Source organism: Lissotriton helveticus, chromosome 2_1 (genome assembly GCF_964261635.1).
Source record: "Lissotriton helveticus chromosome 2_1, aLisHel1.1, whole genome shotgun sequence".
NCBI classification, from domain to species: Eukaryota; Metazoa; Chordata; class Amphibia; order Caudata; family Salamandridae; genus Lissotriton; species Lissotriton helveticus.
The window spans coordinates 589,629,252-589,647,213 of NC_136059.1; the positions used below are offsets into that span (position 1 = coordinate 589,629,252).

General features: G+C 50.1%; 1 protein-coding gene across 2 annotated transcripts in view; it reads right to left on the minus strand.

Annotated features, from left to right (window-relative positions):
* Positions 1-17,962, minus strand: part of TNPO1 (transportin 1) — a 1,741,771-nt gene that overhangs the window by 25,713 nt on the left and 1,698,096 nt on the right. The window lies entirely within an intron of this gene.

Here is a 17,962-nt window from a genome sequence, read left to right on the forward strand (position 1 = left end):
GAATATCCCGGACTCGTTGTTTGGGAGGATAGACCCTTTAACTGCGTTGTGTCCAGAACAGCTTCGATGAAGAGGAGCTTCTGAGAGGGAGTCAGGTGTGTCTTCAGCACGTTGATGGAGAACCCCAGGTGGGAGACGACAGCCTGGGGTGATCCCACCTTCAACAGCCAGTCGTCGAGATAGGGGAAGACTGGAACCCCTGATCTGCGCAGATGAGCTGCGACCACCGCCATCACCTTTGTGAACACCCGTGGGGCGCTGGTAAGGCCGAAGGGGAGCACGATAAACTGAAAATGCTCCAGGCCGACCGTGAACCGCAGGTAGCGCCGGTGGGCCGGCAGGACGGGGATGTGGAAATAAGCGTCCTGCAAGTCCAACGCTACCATCCAGTCTCCCGGGTCCAGGGCAGCTAAGACCTGAGCCAGTGTCAGCATTTTGAACTTCTCCTTCCGGAGGAAGCCGTTGACGTTCCTTAGATCCAATATAGGGCGTAGGCCCCCTTTGCCCTTCTTGGGTACCAGAAAGTAGTGGGAGTAGCAACCACACCCTACTTCTGGCCCAGGAACGTGTTCTCGATGGCCCCCTTGGCCAAGAGGGCCGTAACTTCCTCCTGCAGAAGTCGCAAATGATCCCCCGATACACGGTGGTTCTGCGGTGGCATGGCTGGAGGACTCGCCTCGAAGGGGAGGGAGTAGCCCCTTCGGACGATTTGCAGCACCCACCTGTCCGAAGTGACAGTGCGCCAGTGGAGGTGGTGATGATGAACCCTGCCCCCCACTGGCGTCACATGGGCCTGAAAGCACGGACTAGGAGGGTTTTGAGGCGGACGCTGCGGGGGAAGGTGTGGACTGACCTCGCCGTTGACCCCTACCGCCAGGACGGCGGTTCCCACGGCCGCCACCGCGTTGGGTATTGCCCTGCGGAGCGTGGCTGGCAGCACGTGTGGGTACACCCCTTCCGTGGCCACGAAAGGAGTGAAAGGCAGCCGATTGCTGGCGCGGGGCCGAGAGGCCCAAGGACTTGGCCGTAGCCCTGGAGTCCTTGAAGCGCTCAAGCACATGGTCTGCTTTGTCGCCAAAGAGGCGACGGCCATCGAACGGCATGTCCATCAACGTGTTCTGGACATCTGCCGAAAAGTTGGCGGACCTCAGCCAGGCGTGGCGTCTGACCGCCACCGTCGTTGCCATCGCTCTACCTAGCGAGTCGGTGGTATCCAGCCCACACCGGATGGAATATTTGGCTGCAACCAGTCTCCAGGGTCGAGGGCAGACAGGACCTGAGCTAGCATCCACATTTTGAACTTCTCTTCTGGAGGAAGCGGTTGACATTCCTGAGATTCAAGATAGGACGCAGGCCTTTGTCCTTCTTTTGCACCAGAAAGTAGTAGCAATAGCAACCACGACCTACTTCTGGGACAGGAACTCGCTCAATGCCAAGAGTGCTGAACCTTCCTGTTGGAGAAGGGCCAGATGATCCTCTGACATGCAATGGTACTGAGGTGGCACGGATGGAGGGGTAGTCTTGAAGGGGAGGGAGTAGCCCCATCAAACTATTTGTAAAACCACCTGTCCGATGTAATGGTGCGCCAGTGGGGGAGGTGATGGTGAATCCTGTCGCCCACTGGCGATTGGTGGCCCTGAAAGGTCAGACTAGTAGGGTTTGGAGGCTGCGGCAGAAGGGGCTGTGGTGGACTAGCCGGCCCGCTGGCCCCCAGAAGCATGGCGGTGGTTCACATGTACCCTGGCCGCGCAGGGGCTGAAGAGCTTGTGCTGGCCTGTGGCTCTGGGCAGGACGTGGCGGGGCACCCCTTCCGTAGCCACAAAAGGGGCGAACAACATACTGCGCAGGGCGGGTGGTGGAGGCGCCCAAGGAACTGGCCGTACCCAGAGAGTCGCTAAAGCGCTCTAGCGCATGCTCTGCTTTGTCCCCGAATAGGCAAAGGCCATCAAAGGTTATGTCCCCTGAAAAACCAGTCGACCTCAACCAGGCATAGCGTCGAAGTGCTACTGACATGGAAATCGCCCTGCCTAGTGAGTCGTCGGTATCCAGCCAACAGCGGATGGTAAACTTTCCTGAGTCTCTCCCTTGGCAACCGCACGGGAAGTACGGCCCGGGCCTCCTCCGGGCACTGAGGCAGCACTTGCGCCACCGTATCCCACACGGAGTGGATGTAACGGCCCAACAGACATGCAGTGTTTACTGAGCTGGGGGAAGAAAACATCTTCTTCCCAAGATGGTCCAGCTTTTTGGATTCCCTATCAGGTGGTGCGTTAGGGAATGCGCCTTTGGAGGTGGAGGCTTGGACCACCAAGCTATCAGGGGTGGAAAGATGGTCGCCCGGGGCCGGGCGGTGGCGTCGGGCAATCATTCTATCCACAGGAGCCCCTGTGTTGGGCCTGGACCAGGTGCCCTTAAGGATGTCAGTGAGGGCTTCATTAAATGGTAGAAGGGGCTCTGAGAGCTCACTGCCGATTGAAGCACCTGTGTCAGGAGGTTAGTCCTGACCGCCACGGTAGATAGCTCGAGGTGGAGATCTTTGGCCGCCCTACGCAACACCACGGCGTAAGACGCTCCCTCCTCCATAGCCACGGTAGGAGGAGACACCATGCCAAGATCAGGTGATGTATCCAGACCACTGGCTTCCCCCAGTTTCTCTTTCCAGTCCGGTTCGTAGCTCACTGGTCAGTTAAAGGGTCTCAAGACCCCTCCTAGTCCTCCTCACCTTCTTCGGACTGCCAATCTGGTCTAAAAGAGCCAGGTTAGAACAAAAGCACAAAAGTACTTGTCTGCGCCAGATCCGGCGTCGGTCGACGCCAGTCCTGCTTCGTGTCTACATCGAGGTGGAGGCCGGGATCGATGTCGGCTGGGGACACAGCTGACGCCAGATGCGGACGTGGTGAAGGTGGAATCGGCACCGGGGAAGGTGTAACTAGGCCGACCGGCACCAATCCAGATCTAGGCCTGGATCCAAGGGGACCCTGCGGCGCCGTGGGCAGGAGCTGCCGGCATCGAAGACCCAAGGGCCCCAGCCTAGTTCGCGGGCCCAAAGGTACGCAGGCATTGTCGGGCTGCCCAAAGATGGCATTCATTACTTTGTAAAATTGGCAGGGGTCGCTCCAGGTCCCAGGGGAGAGGGAAGCCCGGAGTTGACCCTTCGAGCTCCGCACGCGGAGCCGCGGGAGGGGCACCACCCGCATTCCTGGTCGCATCGGCCAACGGACATGGAGAAGTTTAAGGGCGACGATGCATCTTCAACTTCTTTTTGTGCTTCGACTTACCTGACCTAGAGTGCGAAGACTTGGAAGAAGAATGATGATGATGATGATGGCTCAGCGACCGGTCCTTTGACCTCCCACGCGACCGGGACCTCGAAAGAAGCGGAGTCAACTGCCGGGCCTCGAGAAGCTTTTGGGACCTCTCACGCAAAGACTTCGGATTCATGGTCCGGCAGTCAGCGCACAACTTGGGGTCATGGTCGCGCTCCAGTCAGAACTAGCACACACGGTGCGGATCCGTCACGGACATCAGTTGGCGACAGGAACCGCAAGCCTTGAAGCAGGGAATCCCTGATGTGCACGAGGAGTCGAAGACTCGAAAACGATGTCGACAAAAGTCAGAAAAAGTCAGTCAAAAAGTGACTGGAGGTACTGCTCTATCTAGATCTACGCTGGCTGGTGTGGAAAAAGAAAGAACTGGCATCAGCGCTCAAGGGTTGCGTCTAAGAAGCTACCGCGACGTCATCCCGGCGACCACGAAGCCAACGGCGAACGCGGAGCTGACCGACGCCACTTTTCGACACGCAGGGGTACTGCTGACGAAAAACTTTCCGGATCCAGTCTGACGCCTGGGGGTAATTCGAAGAAAGGGAATCTTTAACTAACTATTTCTTTCAGATATGGCGTTATGAAAGTTAAGTAACTGGTCCATCTGCTAGAGACATCTATCCACAGATTCCTTACCTTTGAACAAATAAAGCAATATCATCCCCGGAGGAGGGGCTGCAGAATGGCTTAGACCAGAAAATCCTGCAAAACAGAGCGACCAAACAGGCCTTCTCTGCAAACCTGAGAAACCAGCCAGTAGTGTCTGAAAAATGTGTGCAGAGATGCCCATGTGACAGCTTGGCCGATAATGGAAATGGGAACACCACTCTGGAGGGCTGTGTTGGCCGCTTTTGCCCTGATAGAATGGGTCCTAAGCCCTTCAGGGGATCCTTCTTCGCTAAGGCGCAACCGATTTTTTATGTAGGGGATAACCCAACGGGATATAGTCCTCTTCGGGACAATACGTCTTTCTTTGCACCCACGTATCCTATAAAGTGTTGGTCATCCACCCGGAGCTCTCTGGTGCGATTGAGTTAGAACGATAACGCTCTTTTTGGGCCCGGACGATGGAGACGCTCCTCTTCCTTGAAAGGGTGCGGGGGTGCACAGAAGGTGAGCAGGGTAACCGATTGTCCCAGATGGAAGGGTGTTACCACCTTAGCAGAAACTATGCCCTAGTCCGGAGACCCACCATGTCCGGAAAGACCGTCAGGTAAGAAGGCTGTGAAAACAGTGCCTGCAGTTCACTCATCCTCCTGCCAGAGGTTATTGCCACCAAAAAGGCTGTCTTGATGGTGAGCAACCGCATAAGGCAGTTATGCAGAGGCTCAAATTTTGAACAAATCAGAAAGTTAAGAACCAAATTAAGGTCCCACAGTGGCATAATGAAAGGTGAAGGAGAAAACAAGTGGGTTGACCCCTTCAAGAATCTCTGCATCAGAGGAGATTTGAAAAAAGAAAGCTGATCAAGTAGACAAAGAAAATAAAAAGGATCAAAAGGTAATCCTTCAATGTGCCCAGCGCAGAGCCCTGCTTGGCCAAAGAAAGTATAAACAGAAGGACTTCCGATAAGGGAGCAGATAATGGGTAAATAGACCGGTCTGAACAATATTTACAAAATTTGTTCCATTGACAGGCATATACCGATTGTGTGGAGGTACGCCTGGCTGCCAAAATAACCTCACAGACTTCGGGAGGGAGGTTGAAAGGTGTCAACTGTAGCCACTCAATCTCCACGCATGGAGATGGAGAGTGGAAAGGTTCGGGTGGAGAACCCTCCCCTGCTGCTGCAACAGAAGATCATCCCGAAGGGGAAGTCTGACTTGAGGATCTATGCTCATGTCTAGAAACTCAGGATACCAAACACTCTGTGCCTAGTCTGGAGCTACAAGAATAACTTGTGCCCAGTCGTTCCTGATCTTCTTGAGCACTCTGGGCAGGAGTGGTATGGGCGGAAAGACGTATAGGAGGCATGAGCTCCACTGGCAGCAAAAAGTTGCCTTGGAAACTCCAATGTGCAAAACTGCTGACATTGCGCGTTCTCTTCGGAGGCGAACATATTTAACCAGGGATCTCCCCACCGCTGAAGGAGACCTTGTGCCACCTCTGGATGGAGACACCATTCGTGATCCGCAAGGTACCTACGGCTGAGCTTGTCCGCCCTGGCATTCAAAGAACATGCCAGGTGTTGAACCACCAGGGAATGCCCTATTCTTGAGGCCCAGAGGAGCAGGGCCTCTTGAAAATGGGTCCAAGACCCCACTACGCCTAGCTTGTTGCAGTACTACATGACGGTAGTGTTGTCCGTGAACACATGTATGAGCCTTCCATTTATTGACAGCAAAAAGGCTTTCAGTGCAAGTCGGATCGCCCGAAGCTCCAAGAGATTGATATGGAGTTTGGCTTCTGCTAGAGACCAGTGTTCTCTGATCTCCACCTCCCCCAGATGTCCACCCCATCGCAGAAGTAACGCCTTCATCACTACTGTAAGATCTGGGTGGGGAAGGGAGAGGGTCTGCCCTTGAACCAACTGCGGTCTGTTAGCCACCACTGCAGGTCTTTCACAGTGCCCTCTAAAATCTGGACCAGGTCGGTGAGATTCCCTCGATGCTGCGCCCATTGGAACTTCAGGTCCCACTGCAGAGCCCGCATGTGCCACAGTGCATGGGTCACTAGCAGGATGAGGGAGGCCATGAGGCCCAACAGCCTCAAGGCAATTCTCCCCAAAATCCAGAAAAGGGGCTGAAACATTGGTATCATAGGCTGAATATCCTTGACTCGCCATTCAGGAGGACAGGCCCGAAACTGCACCGTGTCCAGAACCACTCCAATAAAAGGGAGCGTCTGAGAGGGAGTCAGGTGCGACTTTGGCAGGTCGATAGTCAACCCCAGCAAAGGCAGAAGGTTCGCCATAGCCTGGAGGTGGAAAACAACTGCTTGGGATGAGTCCGCCTTCCACAACCAGTCGTTGAGATAGGTGAAGACTGAAACACCGCCATCAGCTTTGTGAACACCTGAGGGGCAGCCTCTAAGTAACCTCCGCGATGGCATCAGTTCTGTATACGACTTCCCGCGCCAGGAACGCAGCCATGCAAGACACTGACCACTGGTGCACAAAACTAGGGCCCTAAAAGGATGTATTTAACCATAGAAATCGGTTTGCAGAACGGGGAGGATGGGTGTGGCGGTAAGGAATCTAGAACTAACCTATGTTTCTTACAGATATATGGTTACCGAAGATAAGTAACTTGTGCATCTGAAAAACAATTATAGATTCCTTACCTTGAATAGATACCCCAGCAATACTAACCTCAGAGGTGGGTCTGCGACCCAAGATCACACCAGAAAGTCCTGGAGAACAGAATGGCCAAAGAAGCCGTCTCTCCGGACTTGGATGTCCAGGCAGTAGTGTCTCGTAAACGTGTGCAGCGATGCCCACGTAGCTGCCTGATAGATGTCATTCAGAGGGACTCCTTGTCACAAAGCAGTAGTGACTGTCGTCACCCTGGTGTAACGGGTGTGTAGCCCCACTGGAGGCTCCTTTTTACCCAGAGATTAACAGGCTTTATTACACTAAACGACCCATTGAGAGATGGTCCACTTATGTACAGCCAGACCTTTCTTGGCGCCCATGTAGCCAACAAAGAGCTGGTCATCCACCCGGAACTGTTTGGTGCAATCCAGATAGAAGGAAACGCATGTTTTGGGTCCAGACGGTGGAGCCTCTTTTCCTCTTTAGAAGGTTGCGGAGACAGAAAGAAGGTGGGCAAAGTGATGGTTTTCCCGATGTGAAAGGAAGTGACCACTTTGGGAAGAAAGGATGGACGAGTTCTTAGGACAACCTTGTCCTAATGTACAGCCAGAAAAGGAGGCTTAGATGAAAGAGCCTGGAGCTCACTCACTCTTCTGGCAGATGTGATGGCTACCAGGAATGCAGACTTAAGAGTCGTAGAGGACAGTTGTGAAGCGGCTCCAAGGGAGAGCACATCAAATAGGTCAAGATCAAACTCAAGTCCCACTGAGGCATCACAAAGGGAATTGGAGGAAAGGGATGAATGATGCCTTTTAAGAAATGATTTACAACTGGGGACTTGAAGAGGGAAGGCTGATCACGAAGCCTTTGAAAGGCAGAAATGGCCAAAAGATAGCCCTTGATAGTGCCCAGAGCAGAGCCCTGCCTGGACAAAGAAAGAAGGAACAAGAGAACCTCAGAAAGAGGGTCAGAAAGGGGATCTACAGCCTTTGCTGTACACCATGCCACAAACGTATTCCATCTGCAGGCGTATACCGTCTTAGTGGAGGGACGCCTGGCTGCCAAGATTGCATCAAAAACTTCAAGAGGCAAGTCAAATTACGTCAACTGCCACCGCTCAATCTCCAAACAAAGAGGTGGAGGCTGGACAGGTTCGGGTGGAGGACCGTCCTCTGCAGCTGCGACAGAAGATCCTCCCGAAGAAGTAGTCGGATCGGAGGATCAATGGCCATGTTGAGCAGCTCGTGATACCAGACTCTTTGTGCTCAATCCGGAGCCACAAGAAAGACTTGGGCCCAGTCACACTAGATCTTCTTCAGCACGCTGGGCAGAAGAGGTATAGGCGGAAAGGCATATAGAAGACCGCAACTCCACTTGCGACAAAGTGTTTTGCTAGCGAGTGCTGCCATGGAAATTCCAACGTGCAGAATTGCTGACATTGCGCGTTCTCTTCAGTGGCGAATAGATCTAATCAAGGCTCTCCCCACTGTTGAAAGAGACCTTGCACCACCTCAGAGTGAAGATGCCATTCGTGATCCATCATGCACCTGCGGCTGAGTTTGTCCGCCCTGGCGCACTGTGAACCTGCCAGGTGTTGAACCACCAGGGATATGCCCTGATGTTCCAGCCATGTCCAGAGGCGCAGGGTCCCCTGACATAGGATCCACTACCCCACCCGCCTTGTTTATTGCAGTACCACATGGCGGTGGTGTTGTCCATGAACACCTGCACTACTCTTCCCCGGACAGAGCGAAGGAATACCTTCAGTGCAAGACAAATCGCCCGAAGCTCCAGAAGGTTGATGTGGAGCTTGGACTCCGCTGGAGACCAGAGACCTCTGATCTCCGCCTCTCCCATGTGGCCGCCCCATCCCAGAAGGGATGAGTCTGTCACCACTGTGTGATCTGGTTGGGGAAGGGAGAGGGATCTGCCGTTGACCCAATCCTGGTTCTTGAGCCACCACTGCAATTGTCGTGCAGTGCCCTCCGAGATCTGGACGCAACTAGACAGATTCTCCAGGTCTCACTGCAGAGCCCATAGATGCCACCTGGCATGATCGACCAGCAGGATGCAAGAGGCCATGAGGCCCAGCAGGATGCAAGAGGCCATGAGGCCCAGCAGCCTTAGTCATCCTGACCGAAACCCGGGAAAAAGGCTGAAAATCTGAATCATAGCCCGAATATCCTGTTCTGGCTGTTCGGGAGGATAAACCTGTATCCCACACGGAGTACGAATAATGGCCCAAGAGACATGCAGTGTTTATGGACCGCAGTCCTAAGCTGGCGGAAGAGAACATTTTCTTGCCAAGATGGTCCAGCTTCTTCAATTCCCTTTCCGGTGGAGCGGTAGGGAATGTGCTTTTGGAGGTGGAGGCTTGGACCACCAAGCTCACCGAGGTGGGGTGTTGGGAGAGGAAAGTGGGGTCGCCCGGAGCCGGACAGTGGGGTCGGGCGATCATCCTGTCCACTGGAGCCCCAGTGTTGGGTCTGGACCACGTGCCCAAAAGGATGAACGCGAGGACCTCATTAACCGGCAGCAGGGGCTCAGGAGAGCTCGCCGCCGGTTGAAGCACCTCAGTCAGGAGGTTAGTCCTGACCGCTACCGTCAGAAGCTCGAGGGTGAGAGCCTTAGCCGCCCTACGCAACACCACACCGTATGACGCTCCCTCCTCCTTAGCCATGGTAGGAGGAGACAACATGCCAAGGTCGGGTGAAGTGTCAAGGCCACTGGCATCCCCCGTTCCTCTCTCGAGTCCTGCTCGGTATCTAGCTGGTCAGCTAAAGGATCACCTAACACCTCCCAGTCCTCCTCAGACTTCTCCGGCTGCCAATCGGGCTGAAAATGGTCAGGGTGGGACAAGTACCCATCTGCGCTGGATCCGGCGTCGACCGACGCCAGTGCGGCTCCATGTCAACGTCAGGATGGAGGCCGGCGCCGAACGCGGTATTGATGCCAGATGAAGCTGCGCCAGTGGAGGTGTAATGAGGTCAACCGGCGCCGGTCTGGATCGAGGCCTGGATGCAAGGGGGGTCTGTGGCGCCGGAGCCGCCGGCTGCAAAGACTTAGGCCCCCCAACTGAGTCCGCGGGGCCCGAAGGCCCGCCAGCGAGGTCGGTCCGCCCAAAGATGGCATGCATCGCCTCGTAGAACGTACGAAGCTGGGCGGGGGTCGCACCGGGTCTCAGAAAGGGAGGGAAGCTCAGAGTCGACTTACCCGACCCAGAGTGCCAAGACTTTTGCCAAGTGCCAAGATGATTTGTCAGAATGGTGATGGCTCGGCGACCGATCCCTCGATCTCCCTCTCGACTGGGACCTCGAACGGCACGGAGCAGACTCACGACTTTGTGGTATATAAATGAATAATACCGGATCTATTTTTGAATGAATGAATGAATAACAGATAGCTCAATAAATAAGAGTCAAAATTCGAGGTAGTAGGAGTTTTGCAGGTTTAATACAGCATAAGGACAGGAACAGGACAACCTGCACGGAATAGGATGGCAAGCCTGGCAGCGCTGCCGTGGTCAGGGTCTAGAATGGCTCACCAACAGGATCGGAACTGGGAACACTTTTTAATAACAATACATGAGCATATATACATAACGCCAACACATAGCATTACATTGCAATGGGCGTAGCAGTGGGTGGAGCAAGAGGCATGACGCGAAACAGTCGCGAAAGATAAGGGCTAAAGAGGGTGTAACTGGGTGTGCACATAGACATGTGATGCAAATGTAACAGAATATGTCATGAATGGGCGGAAACATTGGAGGGGGCTACCTAAGGAGCCGGGACCTCTAACCTGATGGTGCGCGCAAACTGGCAATGACGTGTTACTAGGAGAAGCTGGGGGCTATGAACTCTGTGCTAGGAGCAGATACTAAAGTCTGGAGGGTCGGAGCGACATGTACCTAAACCCTATCTGGTATCTAATGTTTAGGGAACATGTTGATATAAACTAGAAGTCATGAGGGGAAAAGCTAACAGACTCTAAGGCTAGAGCATGCATTTATTCTACATGTAGTGCGTGATGAAGAATATTAAATGACCATTAAATACAGTATTTCTCTTAACATGGGGCCGAATAGGCTAGACAATGACGGAAACTATTGATGCAGTTCAGTAGCTTGGGAATGCAGAGAAGGAGGACTAAACTGATAGCTGGAATCATAACATAGTCTTGGCAGACTCAGAGGCAGAGCCAAGCTGCACCGGGCACTGCGAGGCAGGAAGTAAGTGAAAGGTCGAGGATACAGGTGGGGGCTGTATCGCTCCTCAGCGAGGCTTCAGGAGACAGGAGCTGAATCTGGTGTCCGGGCCCTGTTGAGGCCTAGAAACGGGGACTTTCAATGAATTAACGTGCACACTGAGAAACGTGGCAACATAACTTTACATAGGCCTGATACTCATATTACTCATGAGGACTGGGAAATGACATACCAGAGGTGGACACAACTATAATTGCGTCTTGAATCGGACATGGGGAATACATATGCATATTTAATCATGCACACATAACATATGATGGATGACACGTAGGGACATAGAACATGACAAAATTTACTTTTCCACATTCCCTCCTTGTCACTACGTTTCCATCAGGAAACATCAATATTCATGATGCCATCTATCATTTCATACAGTACCATTTGTTCATCTCGAATTGTCTTGGAACGAGATTTAGAACGGGGCTTGGGACTAGGAATACAAGAGGTAGCACACATGCCGCAAATCGCAGGGCCACATTGTATACAGAGGCAGCAGCTGAATATGATCGCTACTGCGATACCTAGAAAGGACAGGACTTTCCATCCCCAGGCGGAAATTATATTCCAGAACCAACCGGACCATGTCCAGGTGCCTGGATCTTGGTGTAACAGATGGGCAATTTTATGAAGTCTGGTTATAGCTGAATAAACAGACGGCGCGTTATTTGGAATGAAAATGCAGCAACTGGATCCGATGAGTCTACAGGCCCCGCCCCTATCGGCCAGTATGACGTCAAGGACGAGACGATTCTGGAGCACAACAATTCTCATAAAGGATTGCTCTTCGGTTAAGTTACCTAGAGCGGAGGCAGTCTCATCTACTACAGCTTCAAGGGTTCTTGTTAACCTACGGATTAGCTTACTATTTACAACTGTACCTAAATAAGGGAAAACACCTTTATCAATATCAATGAATTGCTCTGCAGCAGTTTCAGTATAGTCGACAATCGGGAGATTTCTCTTGTGTCTAGTATGTACTAGGTAGGAATTCCTATGGTAGTCAGGTGGGGCTAGAAAAACAGGTGGCAGTAGGAAGGCAATGTAACAGGTTCCCTCCCAATCGAGGGGCAGACGAACATATGCAGTTTGACCACAAACAAAATAAGAATGACGTGAAGCTTTAAAAATAGATTTCCCACTGTCACTATACTTGACAATAGTAGTACAATCACTATGTCCTACATGTACAGAACCATAATTTCGGACACATAATTCGCCTTTGACTGGTAACACTGAAATAGCAGGTGAGTCTGGAGTAGTATCAGACTGAACATTCAGGACCATAAAATTCGACGAATAGTTACCTAAATTGTACACTTCATTTTCTAGATCTAAACCTGTTCTGTGGGGGGGACCATGCTTGTCTGGGAAACATGTGCTGTTAAGAAAAGACATATCTGTTGAGGATGACGTTAACGTGGACCATGCTCCACACGAACCATTATGGGAAAAAGGATAAGGAAAGAGTGGCAGAACTCCCTTTGACGTCTGGAAAGGGGGGAGTCGACCACACACCCAACAATTAGTGGCATTGCTGGTCTGGTGTGAATAATGCAACATGCGGATAAAAGTATTGTTACGCATAGCGAGGCGGTATGAATATTCATGAGGAGGCAGATCACTAAACGTGTGCTCTACTGTAATATTAGAATGCTTATTTACATGAGGAACTGGAAAACACAGATAAAATGCGTAACTAGTGCAGGAAGTCAAAAGGCTGAGAAATAATATGAAACTTAGAAAAACGATACATCGGATTGAGTTTTGACTGACTCTCTTACTATGGGGGTCTATTTTATACATGTCAGAAACAGTCTAACCGTTTCACCTAGGGGAGGACTTAGACAATCAAACTGGCTGACTTATTTTACTAGACCGTAGCTTTTGCTTATACTCCTGCTGCGGAGTTTTCTCTAACAGGGGAGGGGTTGTGTCAATGTCATTTGCGGGACAGTCCTTAGGAACAATGTTTTGACAAGTTTTTAAATCCTGGGAAATGTTCTTAGAGACCGGCTTTAATCCGTAGAATTTCTTGACGTGCGAAAGGTGTACCCAGCCGCGGCGTCCTTCCAATTTCACGGCTGTACGGGTGGTGAGGAGGACCTGACGGGGCTCCTTCCAACGTGGCTCCAGCGGACTTGATCTGTCGAAGTTACGTACGAGGACCATTGAACCTGGAACGATTTCATGCGGGGCCACCTCGGTATTGTCTGGAAATGCGGCGGCAACCTGTGAACGACATGAGTTGAGGGCAGACATCAAGGAAGCTAGGTAATCTGTCAGCATATTACATGAAACATCAGTAATACTTCGGGGTCTAGGAGTACCCCACATGTTAGGGGGGCGGCCGAAAACGACCTCATACGGGGACAGACCTGATCTGGAATGTGCGACCATGCGCATATAAAATAGAGCAACTGGCAGAGCTACTAGCCAGTCCACACCTTTCTCTTTACATATTTTGGCAATTCGGATTTTCAGAGTCTGATTATGTCTCTCGACCAGACCAGCTGCTTCAGGATGGCGTACACAATGAAACTTCCACTGGTACCCTAACAACAGGGAAACGTGCTTCATGAGTTCAGATGAGAATGGCTGACCGTTATCAGAATATACGACTCTAGGGAGTCCATATCGAGGGAAAAACTCACGAACCAACTGCTTGGCAGTGGTCGCGGCTGTGTAATCTGGGACTGGATATGCTTCTGTCCATCTGGACAAAGCGCATACAACTACAAGAACATACTTGAAACCTCGACATCGCTCCATCTGAATATAATCCATCTGGAGGACCTCAAAAGGGTGGTCAGGAGGCTGGAATCCCCCTTGTTCCACCGGGACACTTTTACCTGGATTAAACTGACAACATATCATACAGGTACGGACTTTCTGCTTGGCTGCAGCTCGTAAATGCTTGTTGAACCAAATGTTCTGGATACTGTCTAACATTGCTTTTTCTCCTAAATGTGCTGGACTATGTGCGGTATTAATGATAACTTGAACCATAGAGTCGGGGAGAAACCATGTGGTTCTTCCCTTCGTCACCCATCCTTGATCTGTCTGGACCCCTCCTTGTTCAGACCATTTCTTGATTTCATCGGGAGTAGCATGTAACTGGATATTTATGACATCTTGTGTAGGGTCCTTAACTGTCATACATGTAGTCGGATCTGGAGTGTATGTCGGTGTCTTGTTAACTGGAATGTCTGGTGTCTGTGCTGTAAGCTTGGCTGTGCGATCTGCTAGATCATTACCTTGGGAAATAATGTCAGTAACTTTCGTATGTGCTTTGCATTTCATAATAGCAATGGATGTCGGTAAATGTATTGCATCTAACAGAGCTTGGATAAGGAAACAATGCTGAATTTTTGTTCCATGAGAAGTCATGAAACCTCTCTCCTGCCAGAGCACTCCAAAGTCGTGAACGACTCCAAATGCGTAGCGTGAATCTGTGTAAATATTAACTTTCTTTTCCTTGGCGTGTATACAAGCTTGTGTCAGAGCAACTAGCTCTGCTGCTTGAGCGGACAGAGTGTCAATGCGGTGTGTCTCAATAACTTCAGTGTCAGTAGTCACTGCATACGCGGCAACTAAATCTCCTGTACTAGTTCTCATACATGACCCATCCACATAAAGTGTCAGATCGGGATCCAGTAACGGAATGTCTGTCAGGTCTTGTCTTGGCTTTGTCGTAATGTTGACTACTTCCACACAATTGTGTGCGGCAGAATTTGAACTAGCTGATGGCAACAGTGTAGCAGGGTTCAGGACGTTGCAGCGTCTGATTTCTATGTGTGGCTGGAACAGTGTCAATTCATAACCCGTTAAACGTGCAATTGTCAAGTGCTGTGTTTGTGTTCTATTTAAAAGAACTTCCACGGAGTGTGGAACTTGTACTGTCAGGGAGTGTCCTAAAACTATGGAATCACTTTGTCTGATAGCTAGTGCTGTGGCTGCAACTGACTTGAGGCACGCGGGCAAAGCCTGGGCGACTGGATCTAATGCGCTAGAAAAATAAGCACACGGCTTGTATTGTCCTGCTTGATCTTGTGTGAGAACAGATAATGCTGTACCTTCGCGTTCAGTGACGAAAAGTGTAAAAGGCTTACTGTAGTTCGGTGTAGCTAGAACTGGAGCTTGACATAAAGCTTTCTTTAACTCGTTGAAACTAAGTGTATGTTCAGATGTCCAAGGGAGGACAGTCGGTGCGGCTGTCTCCTGTGTCGTTAACTGTATCAGTGGCTTGGCTAGAAACGCATACTGAGGAATCCATTGTCTACAATAAGAAGTAAGGCCAATAAAGGCACGTACCTCCTTCTGGGTCCTGGGCTGAGGAAGACTCGCTATCAACTGGATGCGATCGGGTGTCAACTGCCTACCCCTCTTGGACAGCAAGTGTCCTAAGTAAACCACTTGCTGGACACAGAATTGAAGCTTCGAAGGGGACACCTTGTGCCCCATCTCGGCTAGGAAATACAGAACCGTCAGTGACGCTCGCAGTCACGTTCAGAACGGGCTGTGATCAATAGATCATCGACATACTGGAGCAGGGCAGTGTCAGTTGGCATGTGAATATTGTCTAGTTGTCTCTTAAGTGCTTGACTGTAAATACTAGGACTTTCTGTGAAACCTTGAGGAGCTCGTGTAAACATATAGCTCCTTCCATTTAAACAAAATCCGAAAAGAAACTGGCTGTCTGGATGGATGGGAACACTAAAAAATGCATTCTTAAGATCGATTACTGTAAAGAACATGGCTTCGGAATCAATGGCTGTCAATAGGGAAGAGATATCTGGGACAACTGGGTACTGAGGAATAATACATTTGTTAAGTTCTCGTAAATCAATCACTAATCGATATACTGGGGGTGCATTTGGATCAGTACGTTTCATGACTGGAATGATCGGAGAGTTACATACATTGGAGTCAGTTTCTACAACTACTCCTTGAGCCATGAGCTCGTCTATAATTTTGGATAAGGCTGCTACAGCCTCAGGTGGCAATCTATACTGCCTGATTCGTGGTAACACTACACCTGGTTTGAGAGTCACACGATGGGGTGTGATTTGCATGTAACCTACATCAGTTGGACCTTGCGCCCATAAATGCTGCGGGACATTAGACAATCTCGGATCAAAATCTCGTAATACATAGTGACCCTTAAAGTCACGTAGGAACAATCGTATTCCCTCGGGGGAACAACATATAACTGCACCTAACTCTTTCAATGTCTTAATGCCTAACAGATTTTCTGGACATGACTTAGTAAGTAACAGATCAGTAGTGCGGGACAATGGACCTACTTCTAGAGTGACTGGCTTTGAAATCTCATTTACGATAGGCTTTCCTGAAAATCCAAGGGAAACATTTCTTGAGCCTGAGAGCGGAGCCCCTGGAACTTCGGCGTGACTAATTGTGGTCCTACTTGCCCCTGTATCAATCAAAAACTTTCTGTCTTTCCCTAATACTTGACTGTGAACATAGGGACCCTCTTGATCTACAGGTATCTCGATGAGAGGCAAGCCTACCTCCCTCTCTAGGCTGTTTCATGAATACTGCTGATACTCTGGATACTCAGACTGTGCATACTGGTACATCTGCGATGTAACATGCTGTGTTGCAGCAATAGGCTGCGGTGCTGTAACTGTCTGTGGTGCATTCTGTGACTGAGGAGTCTGTGAAACTTGTTCTTGTCTAGGCGGACGTGGTCTTTCTTTAGTCTTACCAGTAGCTATGTTATGTTTCAGAACTGTACACTCGTTTATGAAATGACCTGGCTGTTTACAATAATTGCAGTTCCCTTTAACGGGTGCTGCAGGATGACTGGCTTGATTCGGACCCCTCTTCTGACTGTCGTGAGGAACAGATTGTGCAACTAGCACTTTCATTTTCGTGTCTTTCATACGTTTTCTTTCGTGTTCTTGTTCTTCTCTGATTCTATTCTGGTGATACTGGAGCATCTGGGACGGAGTATTAGCTTGCCAGGTACTCTCGACTTTCAGAACTCGGTTTTTAATTGGTGGACTTGAATTCTCGACTAATTTAGTAACGAAAAGGTGAGGGTACGACTCACTACTTGTCTTGAGACCACTGTTGATACTAAAGCACTTTTCAAACCTAGAATAAAAATCACTAATATCTTCATCTTGTTTCTATTTACAGGCTGAGATTGCATCCCAGTCTTTTCTAGTTGTCAATAATCTGGGTAAAACTTGAATCAATAATTCTGGTAATTCTTTACATTTCTCTCCTAGACCAGTACCTGGTACACGTATCTTATCTTCTGCTTCTAGGACTGCCCAATCTATCTTTTTCTCTCCCACCTCCCATTCTTTCTCTTTGAGCTTTTCATACACCCCTGCGGGCAACAGAACCTTTAACATTTTAATTATATCCGGGTATGTGTATTCTCCCATACGGAGCATATCTTTTAATTCTCTATGGTACCCTGCTGGATCTTTGTCATGACAGGGAATTAATTTCTTCATCTCTAGAAGTTCCATCTTTGTGATTGGAGTGTATACAAACACTTGCTGCATTTCGCCACCCGCTCCTCTGACTGGGTGGACTTCTCGTAACGGATTCTGTCTGTCTATGTAGAATGATTTACTTTCTGGGGGTGAGACATGAACGAAATGCGGGTTCAAGAACATTCTATATTTATGGCGTTGTTCTAGAATGACACTAATTAAATCGGTACCTAGACCTCTCCATCTGTACTGGAGTAACTCGTTCAGGATATCATGTAACGGGCCTGGATCAGAATGTTGACCCTCATACAGAGTAATGAGGTGCTGAATCATATACATACCCACCAGTCGCTGCTCGGCTGGGGGCATTTTCAGAAACATTTGTGCCACTATTTCGTCTGGAAAAGTGGTAGAATCAGTAATCCATCGGACTGCTGACCGAACTATTTCTTGTTCATGCATAGTACTTAACTCACTATAACCGATTCGTGATTTCAGAATGTGATCGGTAGCTTGGAATACTTGTTCTAGGGAACCTTGTTCTGGTGCTGAATGATGGGAAATTGGCTTGTGTTCTAGACGTAAATGGCGATCTGGAAATCTAGATTTTCCTACATACGCTATTCTGGCGGGATTCTCGTCCTCTACC